At 38.8% G+C, this 11,102-nt stretch overlaps 1 long non-coding RNA gene across 1 annotated transcript; it reads right to left on the minus strand.

The window, feature by feature from the left end:
- Positions 1-2,676: 2,676 nt before the first annotated feature.
- On the minus strand, positions 2,677-10,620 carry LOC116794090. The gene is made up of 4 exons (XR_004359684.1): positions 10,578-10,620; positions 9,967-10,070; positions 7,511-7,591; positions 2,677-2,697 (listed from the first exon to the last, which is right to left on the minus strand). It is a non-coding gene; the product is annotated as an uncharacterized LOC116794090 (long non-coding RNA).
- Positions 10,621-11,102: the final 482 nt, after the last annotated feature.

The following is an 11,102-nucleotide window of genomic DNA, read 5'->3' on the forward strand; positions in this document are numbered from 1 at the left end:
CACTATCAGCCAACTCCATTCCCATGCTAGAGATCAGAAAACAAGAACACACTTGGCCTTCTCCTCTCTGTGCTTCCAGCAGTTCATCTGCCCAGTTAGGCTGGGATCTGTCCACATCTGTTTTGCAGCACTCCTCTCACTGGCTTAATTGTACATGCTTACTGATATCCGAGACAAACCACAAGGAACCGCTTGCATAAAGCTGGCTAACAAAGAAAGGAGAAAAGAAAGAAAAAGAAATAGCAGCATTTAAAAAAAAAAAAAAAGTAAAATCTTTATTTCTTCATCAAGGAAATAAGTTTTCTCTTTGCAGATGTTGCTAATTACACACGGAGGTTTAATTTTTTATTTTTTTTTTTACTTAAAAGATCTGCAATCTTCATGCTAAATCTTTGACTTATCCTTAGCAATGACTTTTTTTGGATAAAAGGAAGGATGTCAGTGAGATCTCGGTTTTGGTGGGACCCAGAACAAACATATTCCCTTTAATAATTCATTCATTCTCTAATAATATCCTTTAGGGAGACTGGCTACTTCCACTGATTGTTTTAGTACTTATTTTAAACAATAGGTTCACCCATTTAACAAATTAGTTTAAACTTCAGAATTCATCACTTGTCAGACATTGTTTGTTGTTCATCTAAAATGTGGGACAATGCTGCTCTATGTTAGAAAAGTCCAGTGCAGAGAAATCTCTGCTCTTTTCATGTGCAGTGCTGCAGCAGTGCCTCAAAGACTTTCCAAAGCCTTCTTGACAGCAAGCCACCACGGACATTTGTTTGGCTTCAGTCTATAGCTGAGCACAGTAAATAACAATAGTATTTATGTCCATCATGACCTTGGTTTCTCTGCAGGAGGTATGTCGTAGAGACCTGACCACTTTTCACTAGAGCAGTGTTGATCACAGCTATTGGAAAGGTTCATCTAGGAGATAATAGTTGTCAGAAGTACTGGGGGAAAGGACAGTGTAGAGAAATGGATATGAAAAAGATAACTGGAGGCACTTATTTTAGCTACTGGAAAGGGTATGTTATAGAAAAAAAAACGCCTCAGTTTTCTTTTAAAGTGTGTTATTTACGAAAGAGCAAAATGCGGCTTAAAGTGAACAGAAGCTAAATATAATCCAGAAAGAAACATTACCCTGCACAGCATGTCAGTGACCTGTGGGATCCACCATGGCACCAGGTCAGTCAGCTGCTGTAGGTTCCTTCACAGAGAGGCCAACAATAAAAAAATGTGTTGTCTGTCCGTCCATGTGGTATATCTGACATGTGATGAAAGCAACAATTTCTATCTGCAGTTACCTCTGCCTGACACATAAGGTTTGCCACATGCAAGGGATCATCCAATCTCTCCTGCAAGCTTTAATACAACTTAAAACAGAGACCAGACTCTTTTACTCATGATTACTTTAATTGGGACTGTACATAACAGGAGTACATCCACTGAGACACACCACAATGATGTCATTCAACCAACTTAATGTTTTTTGCTGTTATAATTCCTGGCTAATCCAATCATAGATTCATTTAGGTTGGAAAAGACCTCTAAGATCATGGAGTCAAACTGATAGCCTAGCACTGCCAAGTCCACCATTAAACTGTGTCCCTAAGTGTCACATCTACACATCTTTTAAATACCTCCAGGTATTTAAGTGATGACTTCACCACTTCCCTGGGCAGCCTGTTCCAGTGCTTGACCACCTTTTCCATGAAGAAATTTTCCTAATATCCAATCTAAACCTCCTCTGGCACAACGTGAGGCCATTTCCTCTTGTCCTGTTGCTTGTTACTTGGGAGAAGAGGCTGACCTCACCTTGCTACAACCTCCTTTTAGGTAGTTGTAGAGAGCAATAAGTCCCCATTAAGCCTTGTTTTCTCCAGTTTAAACAACCCCTGTTTCCTCAGCCTCTCCTCATAGGACTTGTGGTCCAGACTCTTCACCCTTTATTTATGAAGAAGTTGAAGAGCACAGGGCCTAAGATGGAGCCCTGTGGAACCCCATTAGAGACAGGTCGCCAGTCTGATATTACCCCATTCAATATTACCCTCTGTGCTCTACTTGTAAGCCAATTGCTCACCCACCACATGATGTGTTTATCCAGCTGTGTGCTGGCTATGGTGTGCTGGACAGTTTGTCCAGAAGGATACTGTGAGAGACATTATTGAAAGCTTTACTGAAAAAAAAAAAATTACATCAACTGGCTTGCCTTGATCCACTAGGTGGGCTACCTTGTCATAAAAGGAAATCAGGTTTCATAAGCAGGACTTTCCTCTCGTGAAGCTGTGCTGCCTGTGACTGATGTCTGTGTTGTCTTTCAGGTGTTTTTCAATACCTTTCAGAATAATTTTCACCATAACTTTACCAGACACTGAAGTGAGACTGACAGGTCTAGAGTTTCCAGGGTCCTCCTTCTTGCCCTTCTTGAAAACTGGGACAACATTCATCAGCTTCCAGTCGGCTGGGATCTCTCCAGATTACCAAAACCACTCAAAAATCATCGAGAAAGGTTTTGCAATGACATCAGTTAGCTCTTTGAGGATTCTGGGACGAATTCCATCAGGCCCTATAGATTTGTAGGGATCCAGGTGAAGCAACCAATCCTGCACAATTTCAGGATTGGCTGGGAGTCGATCATTCTCGCAGCCATGGTCCTCCAGCTCAGGACACTGAGACCCCCTTGATCCAGCATCTGCACTGAAGACAGAGGCAAAGAAAGCACTAAACACCTCTGCCTCATCTCTGTCCCTGTTTGTGAGGTGACCATCCTCATCCTGTAACAGGCTGCTGATATTTCTATACACCTATTGCCATTAATATATTTGAAAAAATTCTTTTTATTGTCCCCTACATTTCTGGCAGCTTCAACTCCAGCAGAGCTTTGGCCACATGAACTTTCTCCCTACAGTGGCAAGCGGCATCTATGAATTCTTTCCATGTCACTTGACCTTGCTGCCACTGGGCATACACCTTCCTTTTTTGCCTTATTTCCAAGAGAAGGTCCCTGCTAAGCCAAGCTGGTCTTCTGCCTCTTCTGCTTGACTTCCAACCTTTGGGAATTGCTTGTTCAAGTACCTCAATGTCTTTCTTGTAGTGAGGGGCCCAAAACTGAACACAGGATTCGATGTACAGCCTCACCAGTGCCAAGCACAGGGGGATGACCACTGCCCTGATCGTGCTGGCCACACTATTTCTAATACAATCACACAGGGTAGTTACATCCTAAAGCCAGTGCCCTTCCTACACACAACACAGAGGTGAAAGAGAAAGTTTGGGTCACAAGTAATGTAAGCAGGGACACCAGTGCTACCCTTGTTTCTCAGGAGCACGTCAACTGCAGTCAAAGCATGTGGACTATGCTGGGAGACCCTCTCCCAGTGGTCCTTTGAAGCAGAGCCTGGAGCAGGGGAGCTGCAGATGTTTACCCACCTGACTGCGCCAGCTATTGTCTTGTGCCTCAAGTTCCTGCAGATTGGCAATTAGGGCAGAAATCTGGAAATCCACAGCACAGTTAGCAGCTTCTGGTCATGGCGGTGATTGGATTAGGGGAAAGAGTGCTGTCTGGAAGGATACAGCACTGGCTGCTCTGGGGATTTAAACTGATCCCCAGCCAAAGGAAAACGAGTGTGGTAGCTGTGGTTTGCTTTCCGTTAACATTATCTTACAGTTTATGTCCTAGAGAAATTGGCATAGCTGGCAAATCCTGGGAGCGAGGCCCAAAACTGATTTAGCATTAAGCCTGAACTTTCTCTCACCCTTTGAAGTCCAAGTTTTCATACTCAGCGTCAACATGAAGGGACAGAGTAATGCATTTTCCTGCTCTTCCTGCATTTTCTTTTTGTTTTGTGTAAATGTCAGAAATCATGGAACTGAGATTTTTTTTTTTTTAAATCTACTAATCTTCCCATGGGAACAGTTATATATTTTAAACGTCTTCAGAAAAGAGGAACTCATACCTTAGAAAATCAGACACAGAAATTTTCTTAATGTAATTAAACAGATAAAATGAGTTGGATGGAAGTAATTTGGTTTTTAAAGGTGAACTGAATGAGTTGAAAGTAATACTTTGGATTAGAATCTTTTGTTCCAAAATACAACAAAACATAAATCATACAGGGTTTCACATGTATGTTCTTGGACAAAAACATAGTAGAGATGTTAAAAAAATCTGTCATTCTGTAATGCAAATCAGATTTCATCTAATTTTACTTCAGCAAGCTTCACTTTTCTTTAAACAATTAAGATTAGCTAACAGACCTCCTTGCTCATGTTTATATACAGTTGGAAGAATAATTCAGACATCATTTGATACTGTATCTAGCTGTGCTGAAGCTGTATTCAATCTAATATGTATTGAGTTAACTATACTCACTTTTTGACATGATTAATACATTCGAATTTTTTTAACAGAGCAAATGGTATAGGAGTAATTAACTTGCAAATGTCTGGTTGATGAAGTGCAGGGTTTTTTAAAATGTATCTTAACAATATGAGAAATTTTCAAAAGCCACTAATATCCTATTCTCAAAAGCAAAATGGGTGCATAGCATAAATCACTCATAAAAAAAAAGAATGTTAATCTTTATATTGTTCAAAAGCATTTGAAACCATTCTCCTAATTGCCACTTCAAAATCCTCTACTAGCTAATAAAAGAAATTAATAAACTTCAACTCATATCCTTTTTTGTATTATATGGTGCTTTGGAGGTAAGAAAAATTTGGTCTGAACTTCAGTAGGCTGTAAAAGACATATTCACCACTATGCATTAAAAAGCATCTCAGCAGGAAGAATTACCTATTGAATCAGAAAGATTCTGCCCCTGATTAACGCTGAAGGAGTGTTTTTGTGTAAGGTGAAGAAGCACTGAATTACTTACTTACACCCTCCAAATGCAGTAAAAGATTTAACTATTCTCCTGAGAGAAGAGCTTGTAAGAGAGGATTGGATGGATGGGAGAATTTGCACTACTAAAGATGGGTCCATCAAGATGTGTTTAGAGTTGCTACAGCCAGCTGACTGCCCTTAATTGCAGCATTCGTAAGAGATTTTAGGCTGAAAAATAAATTTCAGAGAGGGTGTAGGACTAGAATTTGGACTGATAAAGCTAGTGAGCTGCAATCCCTGCAACTGGAGACAGGAAACATAATCCAGGGTGAGTGGACAATTGTTTTCAGATTCTATTTCTGTAGTCCTAGGTGGGCAGGGAATATTGGCTTGCAAACCCAAGTTGCTGCAGATCCTGGAGAAGTTTTTGAGCTCTGCTTGGAGCAGTAATTAACAGTGACACTAATCCACTGTTCTCTGCATACAGCAGTTTTAAGAATAGAAGCCTAGAATGCTTGGGGTTGGAAGGGACCTTAAAGGTCATCTAGTTCCAACTCCCTTGACGTGGATAGTGATACCTCCCACTAGACCAGGTTGCTCAAAGCCCTATCCACCTAGCCTTGAATGCTTCCAGGGATGGAGCATCCACAGCTTCTCTGGGCAATCTCTTGCACTGGCTCACCACCCTCGTAGAAAGTCTTCTTCATTAGAATTTCTTCCTAATATCTAATCTAAACCTACTCTCTTCAGTTTACAGCCATCAGTGACAGTGTCCTGTCACTACATGCCCTTGTCAAAAGTCCCTCTCCAGCTTTCTTGTAGGCCCCCTTTGAGGTCCTGTAAAGCTGCTGTAAGGTCTCCCTGGAGTCTTCTCTCCTCCAGACTTAACAACCCCCATTTTCACAGTGTCTCTTCACAGGAGAGGTGTTCCATCCCTCTGATTATCTTTGTGACCCTCCTGTGGACCCACTCTAACAAGTCCACATTCTTCCTATGTTGGAGGCCCCAGAGCTGGATGCAGTACTCAAGAAGACCTTACGGTTAATGAAAGGAACAAGGTTGCCCAATTAATTTAATTTCTTGCTGAGTCTTCAAAAAGCTGCTGAGGACCATTTCTAACCAGGAACATTTCTTTCTACTTACATCTTCACATGGCAGGGTCTCCCTGCCATGAGCTACCCTTAGATGAAATGGGCTAGAAAGCATGAGGTCACAGCTAGGATGACCAGAGCTCTTGGGTTTGTTACAGGGCTAAGTGTAAGGAAAGGGCTTTCTGTTGCACTTAGGGAGAGTGTTTGCATCCTGCCATCAAAAACACAAATCCAACCTCACTGACCTAATTAGACCAAGAATCTGTCTTTCCTGCTCATGCCAGCCTGAACCCTACCATTAACACTAATCCTGAAATTAAAGCTACACCTAGATCAGCAAAACCTGTCCAACCCTGGACTAAGCACAGCTGGTGATGACATAAAAGACATGTTGGTAACACCTAGATCTGAGCAGCAACACTGTCCACATAGCGTCAAATTTTCAGGCTATTTATCTGCACTCAAGTTTGTGTATCTTGAGTTACAGAGATTGGCAATGCTCCTGAGTGAATTCACAAAATCCCCAAGATCCTCACAGGCTGAAATAATTCATGTAATGAGGGGAGAGACAGCATATCTCTCCAGAAGGTATATTATTTGCTCTTTCCACAAGGTATATTATTTGGTCTGTCAGCGTGGAATGAGGTCCATTCTGCACTGCATTCCAGATTCTTTATATTTCTCAAGTGGAAAGCAGCTGGTATATTCAACTAAAATGTTTCTTAGGTTGATTGGAGCTCCCAGTTGACAGAGAACCAATGCAGTTGGTTCCCATTCAACTACTCTTTGGGATATTTGACAATTTTGACAGGCTAATTGAGAATTTTTTTGTTGCAAAATGAAATTTTCATAGATTAGAATAGTGATATATGTATAAAAAGCTAAATCTCTTCAATTTTAAGCTTTCTTACTCCCAGTGTCCGAGCTGCTGACAAGTTAGTCTGATACACTATAATCACGAAGAAAAAAGATCTTTTATTATTTAAATATAATATTAATATTAAAAAAAACAGTGGGGAGAGGATATATTACACATAAAAATGAAAAGATACTTGAAATTTCACTGTCTTCTTATATGTTCTTCATAATTTAGAAACATGGCACCATGGTCTCACTAACACCAGTTAAGTGCCAAGACCGGGCATGTGTGTTCTTTTCTTATTAGTTTAACAGAATCCGTTAAATAGAAGATCAAAGAATTTCAGAACCAAAGAAAAGAACCCAAAACCTGTCAGCCAAGTCACACAAATCCATTATATAGAAAATATAAGCAACAAAAAAAAGAGAAAAAATGTATACATTAACCCAACAAGAGTCAGTTCAGAAAGTCAATTAAGAAAGCTTAATTGGTTGTTTTATTATGGTTTCTTATGCAAGTAATAATTCATACTAAAACTCTTTGATTTGTAAAATTAAATTTGCAACAACTGTATAATTGTTAAGTAGCTTTAAGAGTAGATTAGTTTGTAGCAAAATATATAAAGGTTATTATCTTAATTTACCAAACAATCCAAATTCATATAAGGGGACACTGTAGATACAGATGTTTGCAGTTGTTAGACTGTGAAATACTGGCTATTAACTTATTGCTTACCGTGTTGAAGACTATACTGTAAATATAAAATGCCATAGGTCATTCCATGATGAATCTTTTCTTCTCTGCACTAAAAAATGGCTGCGGAGAAGATAATCTACATCAAGGGTTGAATCCTTGAGACAAAAGATTCATGACAAATATTGCAACAGTATTTTGTGGGACATGATATCAGCTATCAACTCCAGTGAGTCCATGCAAAGCATCTGTGCAGGACATGAAATTCAGCCTGTGGTTTCCAGCAATTAAACTAAATGTGAATTTGTCCCAAATGCAAATTTTCTCCAACTCTATGTTCTCAAAATAATATATATTTTCTGTTTGGAAAAAAATTCAAGATTATGCTCATCCTACCTTACTAGACTGAACAGAATGAACACTCATGCTGAATGAAGAAATCATACAACTGTAATAACCGGTTATTCATGACTATTAATACATTAGGATCACGGCAGTAAATAACTGAAGAGATGTCTCTGCTTGAGAAAAAGATTAATAGACTGAAAGACCAATTACTTCGTTCTAGAACTGTAACTTAGTTCACAGAACTGCTAACAAATAGCTCGTCCTGCAGCAATATGACCCCCTTTCCTCTCTAAACTCACCTAGCATATTCTTCAAAATTTTATATTTAATTTTTTAGCCTCTATATGACATGGAACAGAAGGCAATTTATTTCTCATATTCTATTGATAGATCGCCAAATTAGTCCATCTTCTTTGGTTACTAAAGTAAAAGAAAACATATAGAAATATAGGCAAGATTCAAACAACAAAACACTGGACTAAACTTTTAAATCTGCAGTTTTTTCAAGTAGTTCAATAATGGATTTTTTCTTTTTTTTTTTTTTGTTTTGCTTAACCGTTTACACTGTTATTGTGGAATAGCATGAAAAAGACTCTGCACTTCCTTTATTTACAGGAAACCAAAGCTGATTCTGAATGAACCTGACAAAGCAACGTGTGGCTAAGACCAGAGTTGGGACCAAGCATCGAGGCTTCTTTGGATAGAATATACCTTAAGAGAACACCATTTGCAGATGTTCTTTATCCAATTGGATTCCCTGGCTTTTCACTATCTCTGCTCACATGAGCCAGGGCCAAAACAAACAAGTTGTCCTATTCTCAGCAAAGTGCATTTGATGGTGCCGTGTGGATGAAAGGCCTCCAAAGTAATGGTTCTCAGCATTCCAGCTGATTAGCTCTTCTGATTGGCTCTGTCTCCTCCCATCCCAGGATCTTCTCACAATAAATTTAGTTAGAAAAAGATGCATAAAATTCAGCATGAAAGGACATATCAGGGAGATGATGTGAAAGTAACATTGCTTTTCAAGCTGCATTCCTAGCATAGAAGACCAAGAGTTTATTTCCTCTTGGCAGACATAGAATATAAACAATATTTCTTGGTCATTTTTCTGCCTGGTCGTCTGTTTTTATGTCGTTTAAATCCTGTCCCATCAAGAGCAAGTATTAGGACGGAAGGCTTAAGAAGAAATAAACAAGTTGGGCTGTGTTGGTGCTCCTGAAAGCATTTAAACCTCTCAAGGACAGCCTGTTTCACCTTGCTCACATACCCACTTAAAGAAGACATCTGAATTGGGGTCAGAAAAATAAGTCCTGTCAGGGATTTTTTTTCCTGTAGCACGTATGTACACACTTCTAAAGATCATGCAGAAACTATTGATCAGAGATTGTGTTACCACACGACCACAAGTCATTTTCAATGTTTAATATTTCTTCTTATGCCAGTTTGTAACTCTTGGCCTTTCTTTACAGACTTCTGTAGAGGTACAAATGGTCTCTATATCCTTTTAGATTTAACACCTATTGCAGTTATCTACAATCACTAAGACCTGAAGTTCTCGACCAATGAAAGTATCTCTACTCCTCTGTCCTTATAAAGGCCCAATGCAAGTCATAGACTCTTGTTCTAGAGGTCTGCAGCTGGAAAAAAAGTCAATGCTTTAGAAAAACTGCTGAGTCTCCAGTATTTGGAGTTAAATTATCTGAGATTATTATAAGGTTGCCCAAGTGTTGGATAATGCTTAATATAGCTCTGGAACCCTGATCCACAACAGCTGCATACTAAATTAAAGCTTCTTTAGATATCTGAGGTTTCTTGCCTTTTTCAATGAGGTATAAAAGCCTTCCACTTTAGAATGGGCTCAGTTAAAGCAAACGTACTTTACTATTAAACAATTGAGAAAAGGCTGAGCCAGTTTATTTGATTCTCTAAAGTCCTTCATGAAAAATAAATGCATGTTCTCAATAAAAGTTTGCAGCCTGGAAAGCTCAATTTCAAATAAAAACTGTAATGAAGTACAGCAAGTATTTATATATGAAAGATCTTCAACTATAAAGTACACATTTTTTAACTTAACGAAAGCAAGATATGTGTTAGATGCAATAGTACACAAGTCATACAGATGGTTCCTGTGAAACCTAGAACAAACTTACCTATAGGAATCTCCGCAGAGCAATATTATCTGAGATGAAATTTCCATGTTTCTTCCTTTCTAAAGCAATTCCCTTTTAACATATTGTTTTCCAATGCAATTCATCTGTGAATGTAGTTGTCAATTACACCAAACCTATTAAAACTACTGTTTATTTTGGAAAGCAGTTTTTTTCACAGAACTGTTACATATGACTTCGGTATAAGGAGTTAAGAGTTACTATTTTTAATTTCCTGTACCTCTCTTGTATTTTTCACTTGGTTATTTGGAAATGTGATATACACAAATATTGAATGACTTGGCATGAAAAGTGAATCAAATTGACTAATATCTAACTTTCAGAAAGACTGAACAGACTCATGGATTTTTTAAATATTACTTCTATGTAGGGTATTTGAAATATGGTTGCAGTTCAGTTCAAATAAGAAAAGTGCAATGACTTGTCTATAAAATCCCCTCCCCACGTCACCGATCTTTTAAATTTTCCTGATTTTCAGCATGCAGACAAGCAGCAAGGATTAAGGATGGGATATTCAGTCTTTATGAAGCAGAAACAGATATTTAGAATTTTAAGTGTCAGCCCAATGTCACAGAGCTGTTTGCCATACTTACGCATTCAGTTCATGCAGCTTGGTAACTGTGAAGTGAGTACTTCTCACAAAAAAAGGGGAGAAAAAAGGATAAATCCTCTCTCTACTTGAGTTTCCAGGACTGGTAGTTGGCATGACAACTGTAAGCAAGTAGTCAAGTCAGGCACTGACTGAGAGTAAGAGCCTGAAAGAAACCAACAGAAACATATAAAAAACAGGAATACAGAGAAATGTTAGGAAAAAAATCATGAAGTGGGGACATCACAGAGCTTTAGAGATGTGGGCACTAGCACAAACAGTGAGCAACTATGTCCCTGCATAGCAGTAGGCAGAGTATCATATAGCTGAGGTGGTGACTAGCTGTTTCTCTAGCAAATAAAAAGATTGTGCTACTCTAGGCAAAACTCCAGCTCTGTTGTGTGCCAACAGAAATAGCTGATGAGGCTGCACAAGGGCAGTTTCATAGGGAACTGTAAGTGGTGATACAAAAAGAGCTTATTAATCTTCCTTTACCATGGAAGCAAGTTTAATTTCCACAAAATATATA

Source organism: Chiroxiphia lanceolata, chromosome 1, assembly GCF_009829145.1.
Source record: "Chiroxiphia lanceolata isolate bChiLan1 chromosome 1, bChiLan1.pri, whole genome shotgun sequence".
In the NCBI taxonomy this organism is placed as follows: Eukaryota; Metazoa; Chordata; class Aves; order Passeriformes; family Pipridae; genus Chiroxiphia; species Chiroxiphia lanceolata.